Source organism: Sander lucioperca, chromosome 5 (assembly GCF_008315115.2).
Source record: "Sander lucioperca isolate FBNREF2018 chromosome 5, SLUC_FBN_1.2, whole genome shotgun sequence".
Lineage (NCBI taxonomy): Eukaryota > Metazoa > Chordata > Actinopteri > Perciformes > Percidae > Sander > Sander lucioperca.
Window position 1 is genome coordinate 39,733,002 of NC_050177.1, and position 22,305 is coordinate 39,755,306.

At 39.0% G+C, this 22,305-nt stretch overlaps 1 long non-coding RNA gene across 1 annotated transcript; it reads left to right on the forward strand.

Moving 5' to 3' along the window:
- The first annotated feature begins 547 nt into the window (after window positions 1–547).
- LOC116045555 lies at window positions 548–20,677 on the forward strand. The gene is made up of 5 exons (XR_004103956.1): window positions 548–557; window positions 1,045–1,049; window positions 19,891–20,027; window positions 20,190–20,269; window positions 20,635–20,677. It is a non-coding gene; the product is annotated as an uncharacterized LOC116045555 (long non-coding RNA).
- The last annotated feature ends 1,628 nt before the right edge of the window (window positions 20,678–22,305 follow it).

Sequence of the window (22,305 nt, forward strand, 5' to 3'; positions counted from 1 at the left end):
TAGGTTTAATGTGTAGAGGCCTAGCAGGGACATCTACCTATATGTGTCCCATTCTTCCTTTTCAAAGACAGTGACAAGTGTTGGTTGTTTTGTTGGCCTGATTGTTGGACTGTGTCAGGGCAGTGAGGCTTGTAGAGGGTGGCTTTCCCCTTTATGCCCCTACTACAGATGGGTGGCAGAGCGATGGCCTGCATCTTTCCACGATCCAAAGTCATAGCCTTGTGTCATGTTGGTCTCACAATAGTGAGGGCAGGCATGTAAGGTGCTGTAGGTAGGATTGCGAAGATCCAGGACTTTTGAACATCGAAAAATTTGAACATCGACAACTTCTCAGTCCCTCCCCCCTTTCTGCTAAAGCCGAAAACGGTCTCCTAAGCCCCTCCCCCCACAAGGGAGAATGAATGTGTGTGCATGAGCAGTGATTGACACGCAATTAGACACCTCCCCTGGCCCTGATTGGTGCATCTGAACAGGGAGCTGTGGATTTTTGCAAATCGCACTACAGGCTGTAGGTGGTGTCAGAGGAGCCGGATTTTTTTTTTAATTACCTGCTTCATGTAGTTCTACTCGAACATAGGGTCAGTTTCAGCAAATATGACGATGATATGGTAGTGTTTAAAACAATCAATGTTGGCTAAATATGTAATAAATACGCATCTAATTCACTCGTTCAAATCATTTACTTCTCAAACTGTAAATAATGTGCCCGGGGTAATTGTTCCTACACTGATGTTCACGTAATGCCATCCATCATACAATACATTGCCCAGGCTACACATGCAGTATATAATGCTAGATGGGGAGCAATTTCAAGGAAATTCACTTGACTCCTTCATACACAATCCTATTGATTGATTTTCAAGAACCCTTTGTGAACATAAACGTGAGAGTATTTAAAATAATAAAGGAGACACGTTCACAAGACACAAGAAACGTTCAGGCAGCTACCATAAGGTAAATGATGGCTAACAATCTATTGCAGGTTATATAGTAATTTTCTCAGCCTTGACGCTGAATGTGAAATATCCATAAAAGTTAACAAAGGAAGAGTTACCATCTGGGCTTATTGTCTGCTGTCAAAGACATACACGCTTCAGCTACCAATGGCAGGCTGTTGCTCACTCCCCTTCTGTCTCTGCCTTCTTGTCTTCTCTCTTTATCTCTCCATTTCATGCTTTATTCACATGTTATCTCTTTCTCTTTTTCTCTGCTTTTGTTGCTCTCCCTCCTCCGTTCCTTGTGACTCTGCCAGGCGTTGAAGAGGAATGATTACTAAATGATTGCTGGCTAGATGATTGAATGGCACAGTTGACATTTTCCCCATCAGTAATATACAGTGGAGGAAGGGGGGTGCACACACTGACCTTCCCCTCCAGCATTATGTATTATGTGCAGCTATTGTAGTTGGCTGCTTTCTTCTCATCATACTCCCCTGACTTCTGAGGGGAATAGTTGTTACAGATCCAATGATGTTGACTCCAGTCCTTACTGGTTGGTAGCACCTGTACGTAAATGTGTTTGTGTACTGGACAATGTCTGTGTTTTCATATCATACCGTGTAGATACAGGAAGTGTTTTTAAGGCGTACCAACTTAAAACGTTTGGGGGCAATAATATGTGGTGAGTGACTGACATCAAAGTGCATGACCAAATATCATTTGATGAAGTACAAATATTGAGTCTAAAGAAAGAATCTTGCCTTTTAGCAGCAGCTATTGGCTACACTGCTTCTTACACCCTGTATGACCAAAATTAATTAGAACTAGTAACGCAGTGACCACAATTATCCATCTACACTTTTGCCATGCTTATTATGTTTTAGAATAAGTAACTATCCATATGTTGCAGCTGGGTGCCTGAACATTAAATATGGTTTTCAAGTTTACAGGACTAAATGTACTACTGTTTGAACTGCAAATACATTCTTACAGTACTTTTCAAGGTATTCTGGGCGAGTTTTGTAGCAAACTGTGTGGGCTTGTTGCGCAGAACAAATCCCAGCTAGCGATTGCTGCATCCCTGACGAATATGCCAAGGTAATTCAGTGTCTCCACACTAGACAAAATAAAAGGAAATAAATGTAGGCTATAATGTACAAAGTATGATAAAAATCTAAAATATATGTATACCTTTAAATCACTGTATCCATTGTGTATAATAATAATGTGTTTACTCAAAATATGTGTATGCAACACTTCAAAGCCTCCTTCTGAAAGCTTTCTGTCTTCTGTCAAGACTTTCCGTCACTTATCTTGTGTACTTATGAAATCCCCTCTCACCCATCTATACCTTGCTCTCTTAGCTTTATATATTCATGCATTTTTGGCAATTTTCATCAACAGCACTTCCTCTTAAGCAAATCTGTCAGAGCCCGAGGCAAAGTCTATTTCTCTTTGTCCTATCTAGGAAAGAAAATGAAATACCTATTCTCTTAATTATACTAAACATATGTTTCTAACTTTCCCTGAGATGCCATCCACTTTGATACACATTCAAAGTAAAGATAAACCTTTATGGTACATGCATAACTAATGTATGGACGAGTTCCCCAGCTGCCAGGATGTGGAGTGTTTTATTGTTTTATTGTTGTCCCTCTCCACTGTGTATGAAGTTGTGTGTATTAATTATAGTTTGTAAATAAAGTTGTAATCTATCTCTGTAAATGAACAGCTGTCTGAATGCCTGTTGGGATGTTCCCAGGTGAGCTTTCTTTATGTCCCCCACACCGTCTAGAGATATTTATTCAAATGGAAGAAAACAAAAGATGAGGGGATATCATCTATCATGATAAGCATTAATTTAAAGGAACAGTACACTGCCTGATTGTTGTTACAGCATCCAGTGGCACTCTCAAATCCACAATTTTCACTGTTGATGTGAGTATGATGTTGAAAATCATCATTCAACACATCAACGGAGAGCTTGGGGAAAATCTGGATATTTGGTATATCATTCAACTCTATCGACAGACCAGAACATCTTTATTGGACGATTCTGCAAAACCTTGGATTATGTTCATTCTTTTTTTTATGTCCAATGCCAACATTCTTAAAATCCATACCACTATATCTGCAATATAGATGGACAGCAGCCGTGTACTATCTGGTAAAGTCAGTTGAACAGGTGAAGATCACGTTGTCGGAACAGGTTACAAAGGCTAGGTGGTGAACGACACGGTAACATGCTGCAGGTCTTGTGTTTTTAGCTGAGCTAGACAGACAATATTCGGTTAAAATAGATTGGTGATGCTGTTTTCCCCTCATTGTTCACCATGAAGTTAGCAGGAGTGAATGTAGCCCCGGTGTGTTTTATGTGGACTCCATCTGACTCTCTTTATATACAATCTATGGTTGGACCCCGTTTGAAAAATACCCTTTGTTTCTGCATCTTTTTTGTTTTATAGTTTATAGTTTTGATCGTTGTTCTATTCAAGCGTATATACCAATTGATATTTTTTATCATGCAGAGGAGGTTATACACTGTTTCTGCCCTTAATAGTATCTGCAGGTATTCCCTTTAGGCTCCCTCTAGTGTATCAACATTTTTTTATCTACTCCTCTCTTCTCTCATGACTATGTTGGCCGGACAATCAAAGTACAAGAGAGGGGGATTCTCTATTTTACAGAAAACATTTTACATTCTGTGGTTACATATTGCACACAGCCCAAAATACACACACACACACACACACACACACACACACACACACACACACACACACACACACACACACACACACACACACACACACACACACACACACACAGTGAACTTGCACCTCTCCAGCTACCAGTACACACTACGTACTTGGTCCGTTCCAGGACATGAACCAGCGCCCTTTCAGATCCCAAGCCTAATCCCTACGGACTGAACTACTGCCATCCTCCAAATATCAAACTACAAGAGTGAGGGGAACTTGGCACGGAATCATTTTATAAGGACAACCTTTCTAGGGATACTTTAAATGCTGTCTTTGCTGCATAGCATCTAGTTGTATATGTGTGCTTACATAATTGTATGTATATTTCCATCTCCATCTTGTTATGCTTACACTGCATATGTGGATCTGTATGCATGCATGTCTATGTCTCCTTGTGTCATTTAGTATTCTTGCTTGAGTGTGTCTGTGAGGCCCTCTTTCTTCCCTTTCTTTCCACCCCTCCGTCTCAGTATCTTTCTTATCTGATGATGTTATCCGGTGAGCAGTCAAATCTCTAGCAGTGCAAATCTACCCCAAGGGAATTCTGACACCTTGTTATCATAGCACATGCAGAGCAGCAGCTAAAGCGTCCTCTCTACATGACATTCTCTTACCCAGGAGGAGACCGGAGAATCGAGTACAGAGACAGGGGATGGGAAGAGAAAGAGGGGAAGCAGTGTTTAGTGTGTGAGAGAAAGGGGGAGTTGTTTCATACTTCCATGTACGAGGTACACATTTAGCCTTCACACAGTGGCCTGGAGGGATTTTGAGGCCTGGCTTTCTTCTTCCTCGTCTGTGTGCTTGCCTATTCATTGTCTCTGTTCTTTCTCTCTTCTGAACTGAACTACTCATTTGTCATCTTTCTTCTCTTCTTCCGCCTCTACTGTTTTTTTAATCCTTCTTCTGATTGTCTTTCTAATTTCTGGCATGTGGACATTTAACTTGATGGTGGGTCTTTTTTCTACCTTTACCTTTCATTTTTTATTTTTCATCAAAATATTGTCCAATTCCAAACCCCCCCCACACACTTGGTACCCATGAAAATCTAGAACTGAAAAAACTCAATATGTAAAGGTAGAGTTTGCAAACACATTCATCTTTTTTTCCTGCTGTCTTTTTTCAAAATTTGTCCCACTCTCTCTTTCTCTTTCCAATGCATGTGGTGAATTCTGTACGGTCCTATTCAGTAACCATCTGTCTTGTTTTGAGGGGGCCATTTTGGCTCTACACATCGGTGATGATTGAACGATACCAGATCAGTTTCCAGGCAGTTACAAACCATATCAACCCAGAATGATTCTGGAAGGAAAACCAGTTCAGCCACTGTTGACTAATATCCTCTCTCATTTCTACCAACATGTCCATTTATTCAGTGCCATTTCATACCAACCCAGATATGACTTCCACCACACATATCTCTTCATCTCCTTCCCGTTTTTCAATCACTTTATTCTTAGTTGATTGAACTCAATTAATCTTTAGCACATACTCAAACACATCTTTTTGTTAACAGCACATAGATTATTTAACAATTAAGGGCTCAATGAACAAGAATGCTTCTTCTTTACTACACAGTGGCTGATTCACCACTTTGCATGTCTTTTAACAGACAGTCATTATGGTGGTTATTTTGCACTCAGCTTAAATTTAACCCTCCTTCATTATCCATCAACCAAACAGAATACTTACAAGTATTTTAAAGCCAATTAAACACTCATAATATGAGAGGAGTGCCGCTGGTGGACCCAACTTTGAAAACAAAGCCCTGATTAAAGGCATGCAAGAGGGAAGGCTCTTGACAAATGCTGGGCAGAAAAAAGGGAAAGAGGGGAGAAGACAAGAGAAAAACAAGAATAAAATAGGAGGATTACCGCGGCACCCCCATCAGCAAAATGTTTGATATAGTTTGGTTTTAGCCACTTAAGCCCCATTTAAGGCCTATTGTTTCCCTAAACCAATACTGTGATCCCCCTACTGCAGTGGAGAGAGGTGAAAAGGGAATATAGGTGATTCAGAGAAGAGGGACATAGGCAGGAGTATAGCCACAGTTATAAAAAAAAAAAAAAAAAAAAGAGAGAGAAGAAATAACTACAAGAAGAAAAAAGGGGGATGGGGAGTGAGGGAAGAAGAGACAGAAAGGGCATCCCCAATTTGTGAAAAAGCAGAATGTTATAGAAACAGACTTAAGTACTGTTTCCATCCCCAGTCTGTCAGCTTTTTTTCCTCAAACTCTTTTCACAGTCAATATCATTCTGTCTTTGTTTCACCCTCCATTCATGTCTGTTCTCTTCATTTCAATCATCATTTCAAATAGTGGAAGCTAGCACCTCTCCCTGTCACCCAAATACAAAAGCTGCTTAAACAATCTGCTCTTTCTTTCTACACTCTTGTGCCTTCTTTGGTTTACTGCCTTTCTTTAAATGGGGTTAATCGGTAAAACTCAAAGTTATATCCAAGCTAGAAGTAATTAAGTTGTCAAAATAGGGTTCTTTCAACTGTTCTCTATTTCTTATGGTGGAACACTCATTCTCTACCTCCTGCTGCTCCATTAGCATATTTTTTATTATCCATCATTAACTCAGTGTTGACACATTGTTCACTCTGCATACATGTTTATGTGGGCTGAAATGTGTGTCCTCAGGCTTGCATATGCCTCTGACCCATGTAGTTTCTGGAATATCTGCATTGAAAAACACACAAACTCACACAAACGGATACAGCAGACGAATAACACCAAAACAGACACTCAGGGTAAACAGAGGGAGGCCAAAGATCACAGAAAAGAGGAAGGAAATGAAGAGAGAGAGGGATGAGACAAGGAGAAGTAGAGTTGGAAAGCACAGGAAAATTGAGCTGTATTAAACCATAATCCGGTTAGTGGCGGCTGGGTGTAATCTTACTCATTAATAACATACTACTGGTCTAATCTACAAACCATCAAAAGAGAGAACATTTTCCATGGAGGAGTTCAGTTGCTCTTAGCGAATTTATGAGGATTCTTGATGCCTCATTTTCACAGACGTCAAACGTCAGACGGGTTGACAGTTTGGCAGGCGGGGAAGAAAAAATGTAAGTTGGAATTACAAACACCCTCGAATCCTGATTCCTAGTAATTAGATAGGATAAACAAACTGTATCATGATAAATACCAACAAATACATCACTGAAAAGTGAAAAGGGTTTCCTTGTGAGGGAATCAGAGGGAATATACCCAACTTTCCTACGTTGTTTCAACATTTACATCCCTGTTTTTAGTGGTGACAACATAATGTAGCATATTTCTTTGGGACATGTACTGAATAACTACCCAACCCAACCCCCCACACACACACACACACACACACACACACCTTTCTCCCTCTCACACTTCTTCATGCTCATTATTTACTTCCGTTCTCCATCTCCCTGACTCTCCAACCTACATGCATTGTTAATCCCATAGAAAACAACAACAAAAAGTTCTATATGAAGGTGATGCACTCTGATTTCAATTTCATTCCTCTGACACAAATTGAACTTGTCCATGTAATACAAGAGCAGGGACACACTATGCCACGGACACACAAAAACACTGTCACAGTAACATTTCCTTTCTCTTACACAGGCAGGTGCACGGACTCACATATACAAATTGGGCTTGTCTGTAACAAAAGCGGTCCAGATGTGAGCAGCACAAGCCACTTGGTCGGCTGTAGGCATTAGGAAATCCAATATAGATGTGTTAAATGAACGCTAGCAGAGACGGAGAGAGCAAGCAAGCGGCGGCGCAGAGGGGGAGGCAGGAAGCGAGGGACACGGACAGGAAGGCAGGCAGCTTGTTGATTACTCTGGTGTTTAACATTAGGAAATGCCAGAATGGAAATGGTGCTCATATCACCCTGTCAATTGCCTTGTTAGCTACAGCCAGAGAGAGTGAGAACAGGCGACTGGGTATAAAAATCAGTTTTCTGAAGTGGTTGGTTTAAATTTCCATTTGTCTCAGCAGGGTTTTAGGGGAAAGTGCTTATAATATGAAAAACCTATGGCATGGCCTTCAGTGCACACTCTCGCTCTAACTAACACACACACACACACACACACACACACACACACGCACACACACACACAAACACACACACACACACAGAAATATTTACACACAAACCCACACACACATACCTTGACTGGGAACACTTGCACACAATCTATCCTTTACACGGCCACAGTCCCTCCGTAGCTGTCTCGTCAATCTCTGGACTCAATTCCCTGCAGGGGAGGTGAATTGAGCATTGGAACATTCCACAATGAGATGAGAGAAAAGAGATAACTGCCGATTGCGAGCGAAGAGGAAAATATCCGCAGCCTTGATGAGGTCACCAAATACCTGCCAAAGCAAATCTTCCAGACTCAATGTTCCGGTGGTGGAAGGGCACTCCAGGTTTAATGGATGTGTAAAAATGGATTCAAGGTAACTCTTTGGTAACTCACAATGGCTGTGAAACAAGGGCTCAAAAATTGTGGAGTGAGTTGAGTATTTCTGTGACAAAATGACAGTTTAAAATACAATTTAGTTTGTGGGTGTGAACACACCAAATGGAAAAAAAATACACCCAGCTGTCAGTTTATTAGGTAAACATACAGTAGCTAAAACCAATGCAGTCTAATACAACAGTCCTGCAATAAATCATAAAGATTATAATGTTTAGTTTTTGTTGAAACATCAATGAGGGTAGGCCTAATAACAGAAACACCTCTCTGTAGGATGCAATACAGTTCAACAGCACCACAAACTGCAGCCTCCAAACTGACAGGCACCGTTTTAATAACATAATAACCTTCAAGTAGGAAGGATGTAGGAAGGATGTATTGCAGGACTGTTGTTTTAGTCTAAATAAGTTTGAGCTAGATGAACCTAATTAACTGACACCTGAGTGTAAGAGAGAGCAGGTACAGTTTTATTTGGGATATACTGTATGTTATATGGTTTGCTAAAACACATTTTTTTTCAGTAATCCATTCAGAAATAAGAAATGAGACTCAATAATTGGCATACAATACTTGCCCAAACCCACTGTACCTTCACCTAATAAGACACCTCTAACTGCTCCAGGTGCTGCTGAATATCTTTTAACAGTAGAGTTTGATTTAATGAGCTTCTGCACAATTTAAAATGTGTGAAGATTACTTTTGAACTTTTTCTCGATGAAAAGAGGTACAAATCGACAAAACCTAGCATTAATTTAATGATAACATAAAGTAGGCTATTTAACAAAACATTTCAGATCACTAACTGATTTCTATTACATTGCTGGATCATGACATTTTATCTATGTCAAATACCTCATCAAAGGCCTCCGGGGATAGATGTTCATAAACATCGCAATGACAGCGGTCTATAATAATGATAACAAGATGGAACACAATCTGCCCCATGGGCTGCAATCCTATGACACACCTTAGTTCCTACTTACGGAACGGAGGTAAAGTCAGAGTCTGGAGCAGCAGTAATAAATGTCCCTGGTATTGGTAGCTATGACTGGGAAGGGACACTAATAGCCCCTTTAGTAATAATCATGCCATTGGGATGGGACCTCCAGATCTCAAGGGGGCGATAATCATGTTGACTTCAAGGTAATTATGATATTTCCATTACTGTTCTCCGGTAGCCACAAGTGTCCTTGCTCATTATGGCAAGTATTCTTTCTGCGATTACTTTTCTTTGGTCTCACGTGTCTTATCATATTATCTGGTCACTTCCCTGTCTTTTTTTTATTGCTCTTTGTCATGCTCTTCTTTATCTGATAAAACTGATTCAACATTCAGCTCGCTAATCCCATTAACATACAGAGACTGGCACATGTGTACACACACAATAACACACAAACACAAAACAAACAGCCAGACAGACGGACAGACACACAACTCTCTGGCAATGAGGTAAACACAGTCCAATAATTATGGATGTGGTTTGCTGTGAATGTGACACCTGTGTCCCACCTCCTGTGTCTCTTTGGATTGGACAGCTGTGCTAACAGTACTACTTTGCCAGAGTGCGCACACACACACACACACGCGCACACAAATGCATGCATGCACGCACGCACGCACACACACACACACACACACACACACACACACACACACACACACACACACACACACACACGCATTGGACAGCGTAGTCGAGAAAAGCATACACACGCAGAACACAGTAAATAGATAGAGAGAAACAATATATAAAGACACTTAAATGAAATTGTAGATGCCATTTCTCCACACAAGTTTATATATATATATTAGGGCTGTCAGCGTTAACGCGTTAATCGCGATGCGATTAAGGGCCGACGCGATGCGATTCATTTTTTTTAATCGCATTAATCGCATGCCGGCATTTATTAATTTATTTTACACTTCACTCGGCTTTGCGTCATGCCTAACAGGCTACTATTTTGACCCTTTGCAGCACCATTACTTATCATCAAGCTGCCACTTCCTCGTAACACATCCTCCTGCTGCAGGCTGCAGGCATGATGGAGAAAGACAGCAGCAATGAAATCCTGAATGGCGCTTTTTATTTTCCAAAACTCCCGGACGGCTCGTAGACAAGTCGAAAGCCATATGCACATTGTGTAAAGCCGAATTAAAATATCACCGAAGCACGTCAAGCTTGAGCTACCACCTACGGAGCTAAGCATAGTAGTACAGTTAACGTGATGCTAGACCACCGGTCCTCGGGGGGCGGGGGAGAGATGAATGTTCGGGGGGACATCCTCAGCGGTGAAACGCGAACGGGGGCTGGAGTATAACCTAGCTAGGTGGAAAGCTAACGCTAGCCGGCCACCTGTTCCATCAATCCTGCTTGCAAGTGTCCGCTCATTAGACAAAAACTGGACTACATCCAACTTCAACGAAACTACCAACGTGAGTCCAGAGACTGCTGTATTTTTGTTGTTGTGGAAACAACAGTGTACCAGACTATCCAGCCTGTTTCTCTGTCGCCGGGTAAGAGTGGAGATGGGCTGTGTTAACACGGACTTGTGCAGAAATGAGCTGCTCATTAACCGGTGATCACTGGACGTCAGTGAGTAATCAACATTATTTAGGAGTTACTAAACACTATATTAACTCTGGTAAGGATAGGGATTTTTAGTTTTTTAGTTAGGTACTTGGAGGAATTGTGCAATGACAGATTCACACATTTTTCTTTTGTTTACAGTAAATAAATAATTACAAATCTTAAAATCAAGTTCATAAAGTAACTTTCTTTGCATTCATTTGATTCCCAATCAAGATACACTGGTAAAAATTGCTTTTGATTGTTAATATGTACTTAAAAACTGTTCTGAAATGCAAAATAATAGAATTTTAATCATGTGATAAAATATGCGATTAATCGCGATTAACTATAGAACTTCAGCGATTAATCGTGATTAAAAAAAATTAATCGTTTCACAGCCCTTATATATATATATATATATATACACACAGTATACTATATATACACATCACTGGGAATGATTCAAGCCTCATATCTACAGTAAATATGTGCACTGAAACCACACAATCTGGATTGACAGAGGACCCATTCCTATTTAAAATATAATAACTGAATAGTAGCCAAGCACACACACAAACTCAAACAGACAAGCATGCATGTACATTTAGTTCTTACAGCTACCATGAGTCATCACAGATCATTTGAACTTCTCAGGTGTAGCTGCTTTTGTCACGTGTATTGCACTTTTTAGAGTCTAAAAAAGCTGTTGGTTCAGATAATTCCCCATTATTGAACTCTTGATTTAATCTGCAGCTGCATCCCCTGTCAGTGATCTTGGAACAGATTGTTCTTAAGAGCATGATTATTCTTGCATAATGGGGTGTATCCTTCCACTGAATGTTATATTTCCTAGTGTATCCTTCCACTGGATGTTATATTTCATAGTGTATCCTTCCACTGAATGTTATATTTCCTAGTGTATCCTTCCACTGAATGTTATATTTCATAGTGTATCCTTCCACTGAATGTTATATTTCACTTTGTATATCTACGCATCTATTTTATGTTATTCATATGTTACTCATTTGCTTCCAAGGACCACGACAGATGTGAAAATGAAAAGTCAAATCAGATCTAACATATAGAATATATTCCCTTAACATTGAGCTGCTCAACATATGGTTTCCCATTGCTAGATGCACACATGCAAGAGCCTATTTAGACAAGAAAATAATTGCTTTTTAAATTGAATTTGTAAGTGCTATAATTTATTACAGCAAGTGCCATCCCTTTAACAATGTAGTTTCCAATCGCCTGGGCATGATGCATCACACTACAAATGTCACTGATATCAACGTGAGGGTTCATGGTTTGAATTTATGCATATCGGGGTTGCATAAAGTAAGCATGAGGAATGGAAGAGATATGAAACAAAAGAAATCAGATGCACTTATTGAATCCCTACATCCTCCAATGGTGCTGTGTTCCTGACCTTTGATGGCTGATATACATTCTCTTTTTATTACAATGGAGAAAAGAAAGTAACTAATGTTATAATCTACATATTTGCATATGTTTTAATACTTATTATTTATCCATCACTCATTACAAGTCACTTTGGTTACATGCCTGGGTCAAAGAGTAACTTCAAATAATTTTTAACACTTTTTTCAACCTGCAAAAAAGACGGCTGGGATTTTCATTAGCAGGGCAATTCAGATCAACTCTAAAGTTTTTAAATACAAAAACGGGGGAAAATACATGAAGTTATAAATATCTAACAGTGGTTGATAGGTCTGACATTCTGAAACATTTCCATCTGTCCAGAAAAAAGATACAACAGGATTAATTTCCAAAGTAAGTCTACCTGCTCAACAGTACATGTTATCATGTGTAATTACCTTCATCATCTACGAATACACCAACCATTACAATATTTATGGATTTAATAAATAATTTTCATATCCCAAGTTAATTCTTAGTTAATCACATTTGTTCATATGCTTTCACACACTAATGTTATGTTGCAATGGACAGCTGGCACACTGATCCACTAATTATTATCATTTTTTTCATCTATGAACTCTGAAATGAAATGAATGAAACATGAATCATCATCATCTCATTGCTAATGTGATATGCATGTCCACGGTGGTGAACTCCAAATGAACTTTGTGAGCATGTTAACATGCTGACAAGCATTGCAATGCTTACGTGCTGATGTTAAGCAGGTATATGTTCACCATTTTGGTTTAGTGTGTTAGCATGCTAACATTTGCTAATTAGCACAGAATGTCATTAGTGTTGGATGTATTTGATTATAAACCAAATTATGTTGATCTGATGATGGCACTATAGGGAAAGTCTGGGGATCACCAAAGTTAGGATTCATTCTCTGGGAAACATGGATGTCTGTACCACATTACATGGCAATCCAACAAATAGTTGTTGAGATGTTTCAGTCTGGCTAAAACAAATCAGCGACTATATCTGTTTTTAAAGAAGAAAAAAATAATATGTCAAAGCAGTGTCTTACCATTTAACAGCTGAAAGTTATATCTCAACAATTCAATTAAAATACACAGTGTAAAAATATATGTACTTACTTGAACCCATCTATAGCTCCCATAGAGCTCCCTATCCTCTTTACAGTGCTTCCAATGAGAGCTTGGCAAAGTCAATCTTCAGAGTTAAAGGAAGTGAAGGAAAATGAAAGATGACCTGACTTAATACAACGGAAAAGTCTGAGGAAAAGAAAAACATTAAAAGCATAAGTACAATTCTCTATGTGAGGCTTTTGATAACAAGAACTGTTTTTTTACTATTTTGCGTGAATTCTCCTTCAAAGTAAGGTTGAAGTGGATTTGAAGACTACTGAGGAAATCCAAACCTAAAGAAATCCTTCTTTGAAAAATAAACCTGAAGAAGGTAAGAAAAAAAGAGAGGCAGACACAAGATAAAACAGTGCAGGCTTGGAAGTAGTTATTAGTGATGAAAAACAAGCATTTGATTTTTGAAAGGGACTGAAGAAAAGCAAGAACCCTCTTGAAGTACATAACTAGAGAATCCAGCACATGAATGAATATACCTCTCTTTTAGACTGCAGACAGACTAACAGGAAATCACTCTTCAGACCATTTGACAACATAAATCAACTGATAGGACACGCACATGTACCTGTGTGTGTCCTCACACTCACCTGGAGCCACATTTAATCCCTCAAAAGACATAAATCCACAGCAAAAGTCAGGTAGCTATCCCCAAAGTTTTAAAACAGCTTCCACGATGAATGATTTAGGAGACAGAACTTCTCTTTTAGGACTACAATAAAACCCAAGTGTCATTTCCATCAAGCAGCCAGCCTGGAGACTGACAGTCTCCCTACTCCATTTAGCATCATAAAGTATATCACTTTAATGCAGACTTTTCCTGACAAAATCCCTGTCTATATCTTCATCTTTTTTCCCTTCTCAGGTCTCCTGCAGCCGTCTGCCTCTGTCTCTAAACACTTAGAACTTTGTATAAGCTTTGCAAGTCAGCTCTGTAGTAAATGTGAGTAGATATTACACTACTACAGACAAGCAAAAGAAGACACAGATCAGATGATTTGGATTTAAAAGTAGCCAAATGTAGTGAAAAGTAAAAGCATAAAGCAACATTTTGCTTTAACCCAACACTCTGGGTTCAACTTGTAGCAAGAACAGAGCTGTATAACGAAGTAGAACTACTTCACTACTCTACTTAACTAGGCTACTAAAAGGCTCTATCTGTACTCTACTGGAGTATTATTTTTTTCTCCTACTTCCACTTTTACTTGAGTACATATTTTCGATGAATAAAATACTTTTACTCTGATACATTTTTCATGTGCTGCATCGTTACTCGTTACTGTTGTGAATTCCTCACGCTACGGAGACTGTGTAGGTTACAGTGTGTGTAGTTACGGCTATGTTAATTACGTACGCTAACTACGTAATTTACGTAAGAAATCCCGAGATCGCGTCGTGTTTCTTTTCATTATGGTGCCCGTTCAGAAGTCAGAGACGATGTAAGTTTGTACTCTTTCTATTAAAGCCCATGTTGCAGGGTTTATTTTCTAATGAATTTGCGCAATTTGCTTGTTGGTAATAAACATTTAAACTGTTACCCAACAACATCAAATACAATGGATATCACAAAACAAAATAAAATACGAGAAAGTAGTACTATTTTACAGCGGTTTGCAATGATTCTCCTTTCCCCCACAATGCATTGCATTACGTCACGTTGGGGAGACGACAGACGAAAGCCCCGTCTCTGTTGTGGTCTCGGTCTGTGCCACTGGTGTTGCAAAATATGGCTTTTGGTCTCGACCGAGTCCATGTGTCTTTATTATGTGTATAATAATATTGGAGGGAAAGTGAAACACAGCTTGGACGAGGATGCTGTTCGGCTTTTCACAAGTTTAGACAGCTAGCTACGCCGACGTTTGCTAACGTTAGCGCAACAGCGTTAGCCTAGACTGCTAGCTAGCTAAGTAAATATATATAATATATAACGAGATGGGTGCGTTTTTGTTACATACAAAGCTAACTGGCTATAGTTAGCCTGTAGCTATGTATGCTAGCGGAATTAGCTAACACTGCGTAACCAGCCAGCAACTTCGGCAATAGTTTCGGTGAGCTAACCACGACAGTATTGTCGCCCACAATCAACCTCTGCTACTAAAAGCAGTCAACCTGCAGTGATGATTGAAATAGAGACGCTTGTGGATGTATTAGCTGTCGTGGTTAGCTCGCCGAAACTACTGCCGAAGCTGCTGGCTGGCTACGCAACGTTAGCTAATTCCGCTAGCATACACACAGGATAACTATAGCCAGTTAGCTTTGTGTGTAACGTAACAAATATCCACCCATCTCGTAGGAGCGAAGCTTAACATTTCATTCAATATAATTATGGTACAAAAGGAGCACTAACGCCACAGGTCTTATGTTGACAACGTGGACGCAGATATAGGAAACTCCGAAGGCAGTCGTAATATTTACCTAGCCGTCTAGGCTAATGCTGTTGCGCTAACGTCAGCAAAACATCGGCGTAGCATTAGCTAGCTGTCTAAACTTGTGAAAAGCCGAACAGCATCCCCATCCAAGTAATAAATAAGCACTAGGCAAATATGTTGTTACTGGAGCTAGTAGGCTACCATCAAAACGTGACATATCTAATCGAAAATGTGTTTACAACGTCGGGGGATTTCACAGGTTGGACTGGCAAGTTAGCCCATAGCTAGCATGATGCCTTCTATTTCTAGATCTAGCTAGCTAGATTACCAGTACTTATCTGAACTAACGACATGATCACCATCACTAGATATAAAGAAAACACTGACTTTCACTCGGTGCTATTAAGAGAACTATTCACTGACAGTAAAAACACCTCTTCCTCATCCCAGTCAGTCACCATAGTTCTAGTACTAGGCTGAGGCATGTCTCCCAACGTGACGTCATCACCGAATTGCGTAAAAAAACCCACTAAACAACTAAAACGGCGAAAACTGGCCTTTAACACTATTTGGAGACATTTTTAACAATGATATACATATGTTGAGTGCTTTATGTACCCATTAATCAAAAGTGGTGGTTAACCTGCAACATGGGCTTTAAGCTATTGTTGCAGCAGATTAAGCTATTCCTGAGTTGTTTCAGTCTGCAATGAGTAGCTACTGAATGTTAACCGTTTTACCCTGTGATGTGGAGCTGCTAGTTTATCTGTATTTTGCTAGCTTGCTAACTTTCCTGTTCATCACACGTTACTACCCAGTAAGCACACATACGTCGGCACGACGTATGCAATTGATCGCTTCATCTGCAATTGATCGCGGGTCATAAAGAAGAATAATGAAGCATCGTTTATTGAGCGTCTGGAGGTCTTATTATGATCGCAATCTATACATCGCAGCGACGTATTAACTATGTCGGTGAGATGTATTAAAAGTTCCTCAGTTGTTCGCGGGTCATAATGAAGCGTCGTTTATTGAGCGTCTGGAGGTCTTATTATGATCGCAATCTATACATCGCAGCGATGTATTAACTATGTCGGTGAGATGTATTAAAAGTTCCTCAGTTGTTCGCGGGTCATAATAAAGCGTCGTTTATTGAGCGTCTGGACGTCTTATTATGATCGCAATCTATACATCGCAGCGACGTATTAACTATGTCGGAACGATGTATTAAAAGTTCCTCAGTTGTTCACGTGTCATTTGGAAGCATCGTTTAATGAGCATCTGGACATCTTTACTACACACACTGTTGATGTGATGGACAGTGAATCTGAATTCTGCCCAGCAACTTTTAATGTGTTAGTGTGCTATTTTCTATAATAATCTGAACTTGTGTAAATTATCTTTGAGTAGCCATATGTCTTCACATAGTAGACAATGGCAAAATAAATCAGAATGTTTTTTTGGTGAAGTGTCCCTTTGAATCATTTTTAATCATGTTAATGAGGAGTAGGCCTATGTAATAATTTATATTTATATTCACAAACAGTAGCCTATTGAAGAATTTAATTTTCAAACCCTTTACCCTATTTATATTAGAATGAAACAGACAAATAATTGTTAACGCTTTAAGTTGTGTTCTATTGAAAGGATCTAGCTACATGCTAACGAGAGCTCGACTCGGCGGAAGCATAAATACTTCAGCGCGGAAGGATACATGAGTGAATCGACAGTGATCCAACTGTCAGTCTCCGTCAGTGTCTATCAAAGTCGGGGGGATGGCGCTTGGACATTTAGCAACGGAGGATTTAATCACGGGCTTACTTTGTTTTGGAATAAAGGTCACTGAAGAGGAGCGAAGTAAATTCAAAGGTAAATTATGTGCATTTTTAATCTGTTTGTGGTGTTAATATTCAAAGTTGGAAGTTAACTTTACCGTTAGCACTAGCCAAGTTCATACTCTGTCAACATTAGCTAGCTACACTCGACATTGATGATTGCCATTATTAACATTAACAGGTTAGTTAGTTAAAACATTAGCAGTATTATGTCCCATATTGCCATTCTACATGTTACGACATGGTACTTAGCTAGCTAACGGTACTTAGCTACAGTTGACCATCGAGCTAGCTAGCTAACATTAACGTTAGCTATAAAACTACTGCGTCAGAGGAGAAAAAAGCGTTTTTGCCGCCAAAAAGTCTTTTCTTCTGACTTACGTTAACGCTAGCTATAAAACGTTAGCTGGACTGCGTCAGAGGAGAACGATAAAAAGCGTCTTTGCCGCCTAAAAGTCTTTTGTTCTGATATATATGTTAATGGTAAAGCAAAGCCATTTGGGCGGAATGTGACTATCGGTAGCCAGTGAGGGTTTGAAATGATGATTTATTCTTTATTTTGTCGTCAAACTGTCTTAGAACATTTTCGTAAAACCATGTAATGTTAACGTTAATTAACCTACAAAGACTAACGTCAAGTTACAACACTAGTCACGTTAACGTTAACTGACAGAACCGACCAACGGTTAACCTCCCTTTCGAGTAGCTAGCTAAGCTTAACATTTAACGTTAGCTAGCTAGCTGCTGTTTTCAAAATAACCCGATTATTATCATTAATAAAAAAAGTAAGATAGGCCTAACGTTACGTTATATTAATATAGTGTGTGTGTGTGTGTGTGTGTGTGAGAGAGAGAGAGAGAGAGAGAGAGAGAGAGAGACACTTTTCCAGCATCTCTAATGAGGTACGCCTAAATACTTTTTTTTTTTTTTTTTAAAGATTATTTTTTGGGCATTTTAGGCCTTTAATAGACAGGACAGCTGAAGACATGAAAGGGAATGACATGCAGCAAAGGGCCGCACGTCGGAGTCAAACCCACGGCCGCTGCGTCGAGGAGTAAACCTCTATATATATATGGGCGCCCGCTTTACCAACTGAGCTATCTGGGCACCCTACTTTGTGTTTTCATATGGATATTAGGTCCGGACCAAACGGAGGATGATAGAGAAGCGTGATTGCATAATGTGCCTTTTAAATGTGTAACGTTACATTATGCTGTTACCACAGTGGTGGTTAACATTGCTGTTTTTCTTTTCTGTATTGTACGTTAGATAATGAAGTTGACGGAGAAGCAGTGGACTATGGATTGACTGAGAGGATGGTTTCATACCTCTTTGAAGGATCGTTTAAGAAGCAAGCCAAATTCAACCGATTTGTACAGCAGTGGAAAGAAACCGTGACACTAACCGTTGAGCCTGTCCCGGTACATTCAGAGAAGGCTACAGTGGAATAAAGGTACCGGTAACAGTAATGTTATGTGATTGTTATAACATTAGGCCCAAGTAGAACCATGGAAAATAACTCTATAATCTCATAGACATATAAATAATATAAAATGTAAAGGTTACTACTGAAGAAGTTTTTATCTGGATCTGAATTCACCTGGCTCCGGTAGTTTATGTAGTGTAACATTATGCATTAGGGTGTACACACTGTAATGCATAATCTTGCACAGTCTTTGTAGTCCGAACGCAGGGGTAGAATGTAACTAAGTACATTTACTCCAGTACTGAACTTCAGTCTAAATGTTGAGGTACTTGTACTTTACTTGAGTTTTTTCTTTTCATTCCACTTTCTACTTTTTACTCCACTACATTTATCTGTTACAGCTTTAGTTACTAGTTACTTTAGTTACTCCACTACATTCATCTGTTACAGCTTTAGTTACTAGTTACTTTAGTTACTCCACTACATTCATCTGTTACAGCTTTAGTTACTAGTTACTTTACTCCACTACATTCATCTGTTACAGCTTTAGTTACTAGTTACTTTACACATTAAGATTACTGCTCACAGAACACATGTAGTTTATAAAATCTGATGTTTGATTCTAAAGTAAACTGAGATGATTAGTCCATTAAACACACAACTGGTTGGATCCTTTACACTTTCTAACATGTTTTAATGTTTAACTACATTATCCTGATAATACTTACAGACTTTTGCTTAAGTAACATTTACACTGCAGGACTTTTACTGTAACAGTATGGTTAATTTGCCATACATTTTAAGACTATTGTTTTATTGTAAGAGTCCATGCAGGGTTTGTCTACATGTTTTATTTCCCTATATTTGTGTTGGAGTTCATATTAAATTACTAAAGGCTCTCTTTGAAATTTAATTTTAAAATCCTATGATCATGTTGTGACATGTTTCCTGTTTGTTGTTTGTGCTGTGTTGCAGAATGAATATCTGCCGAAGATTTTAAGATGGCTTTAAGATCCTAGTACCCACAGTGCTTAGACTGACTCAAAGGAAATCTCCCCTTGCAGATCTGGCTTTGGAGGAAAGAGAGGCTGCCCTCACAGAAGATGTCCCTGGTAAGTGACTCACTGATCAGCCGTGGTCACCCCTAGTGTTGTGGAGCCATTTAAGGTTAATTTCTTTTCTATTTGTCTTCAGACAAGATAAGGCCTAACCAACCAAAATACACTGTACATTCACCTAATACACTTTCTTTTATTTTTTTACTTATTTTTCAGGGATTGATTTCAGAGCTGCAATCCTGCTGTTGCCGATCCTGTTCAGGGAGAAAAATGACATTCTCATCATACTTGGAGAGGTGTGTAATTTGCGTATACTTATTTTTTGTTTACATTACTTCACGCAGAGACTGGGAGAATTATATGCATCCCTTGGATGTCTTATTTCATAATACAAAGTTTCTAGCTGTCAATACTGGGCCTTGGTGTGGACATGGGGGAACGCAAAGCTAAATATGGAAAAAATAAATGCATGCACAGTAAGAAAGATCTCTGATTTCACAAAAAATGTTGTAGTCCTTTGATAGGCCATTAAATGATGGTTAAGGTTTTTACTTACCGGAGACGTTTTTGTGGGTGTGTGTGTATATATATATATATATATATATATAAACAGTTGTTTTTTATGAATGTTTGTGGTATACTACTTTATGATCTCTTGCAGGATCAGCCTGGTTGTAGCGCTATCCTATTGCATGCAGAGGGAGTTTTAAAGACAACCGTTTATCCCAACATCTTGATGTGGGTCTGGCCAAGCCTCCAGGAAGAGCGCCGAGTCTGCACCCCATGGCCCAGAAAGACTTTTCACATAGACTTTGCATGGCGAAAGAAACGTCTATATTTCAGCGGATAATTTGTTTCGGGGTATATCAACTTACCAGCCCGAACACTGAAAGGGTCCTTGGTTAAAACGTTACGTTTTTAACATTTTTAACATTCACTAGAAGCGAATCCAGAATTATTAATAATTAAATTTTTTAAATATATATATTCCACTAAATTAAACCAGTCTCTTATTCACTTGCTGTGCAGAAACCATTCTATACTATATTTACCTCTATAGAAAACTGAGAAGACTAGATAAAACAAAATAAATGGTATGATAATAATTCGAATCCAACGATTTTATTACAGCAGCAGTAATGAGGAACCCGGTCCTCCAGGCGCCGATGGAAGTGGAGGCCGAGAAGGCCATCAAAGAGTTTTTCCGGCTGGCACCTAATCGCCACCACCGCTGGCCAAGATAATTCTTTATTTTAATGTTTAATGTTTTAATATTTGTTAATGTTTTTTCATGTTTATTGATTAATTATATAGTTCAAAATAAATGTTTGTTCAGCAAAAAGTGAGAAGTTTACTGGTCTTGTTTATACCAGCGATCCTACAGAGTGATTTAAGATGTTTTCAAGTAATTAGGTTAATAATTGTTTGTCATCTTCTAGACTATGATTTCTACAGATTAGACTGGTATTATTGGACTGTAGCTATAGTTTATCATAAAGTAGTAGTAGTTATAGCAGTAAAATGTTAATTAGGCCCCCTATCTAAAATCTTCTCGGTGTACTAAGGTAAGTAATTTGTAATTTATTTTATCAACATTTAAAGAGTAAAGGTATGTTATGATAACATATACGGTATATAGCGCCTGACATCTGCAGACGGTATAAATGATATCTGGTGGATGTAAAGCCTGACATCTGTACTGTATAACAGGAAGATGACCACATCTGTAAGATGTATAGCAGATGTTAAAACGATGTATATAAGCCTGCATCTCTACAATGTATTGCATACGTTAGAACGACGTATAAGCCTACATCTCCACGATGTATGGCATACGTTAGAACGATGTATATTGCCTGCATCTCTACGACGTATGGCATACGTTAGAACGATGTATATATGTATACATCGCGGAGAGAGCGGCTATATGTCGCTGAAATGTAGCGCAGCGACGTTGCGGGGACGTCGTGCCAGTGAGCAAACTACCAAAATACTACGTATCCCCGATGCATTTTGATTACATCGCCAATACGTCGCCGCGACGTATGTGTGCTTACTGGGTAGCTAGTGTGTGATACGTTTTTTTGGGGCTTTAATCGTTACTGTGCTGGCGAGGATGTTCATTTTACTTGCACAGTGTGATAATTGTACATTTTATTTCAGTATTTGTTAATATTTGTTATTTTTAATATAATATATTTAATATTTGTTAATTCCTTTGGCTACAGCCTTAGGCTAAACATTTGAAATAATATAAACAATATGATATTCAAACTTTTGACTGCTTTCTTTAATAACTAAATAACACAATACTTGCACTTTTACTTTCAGT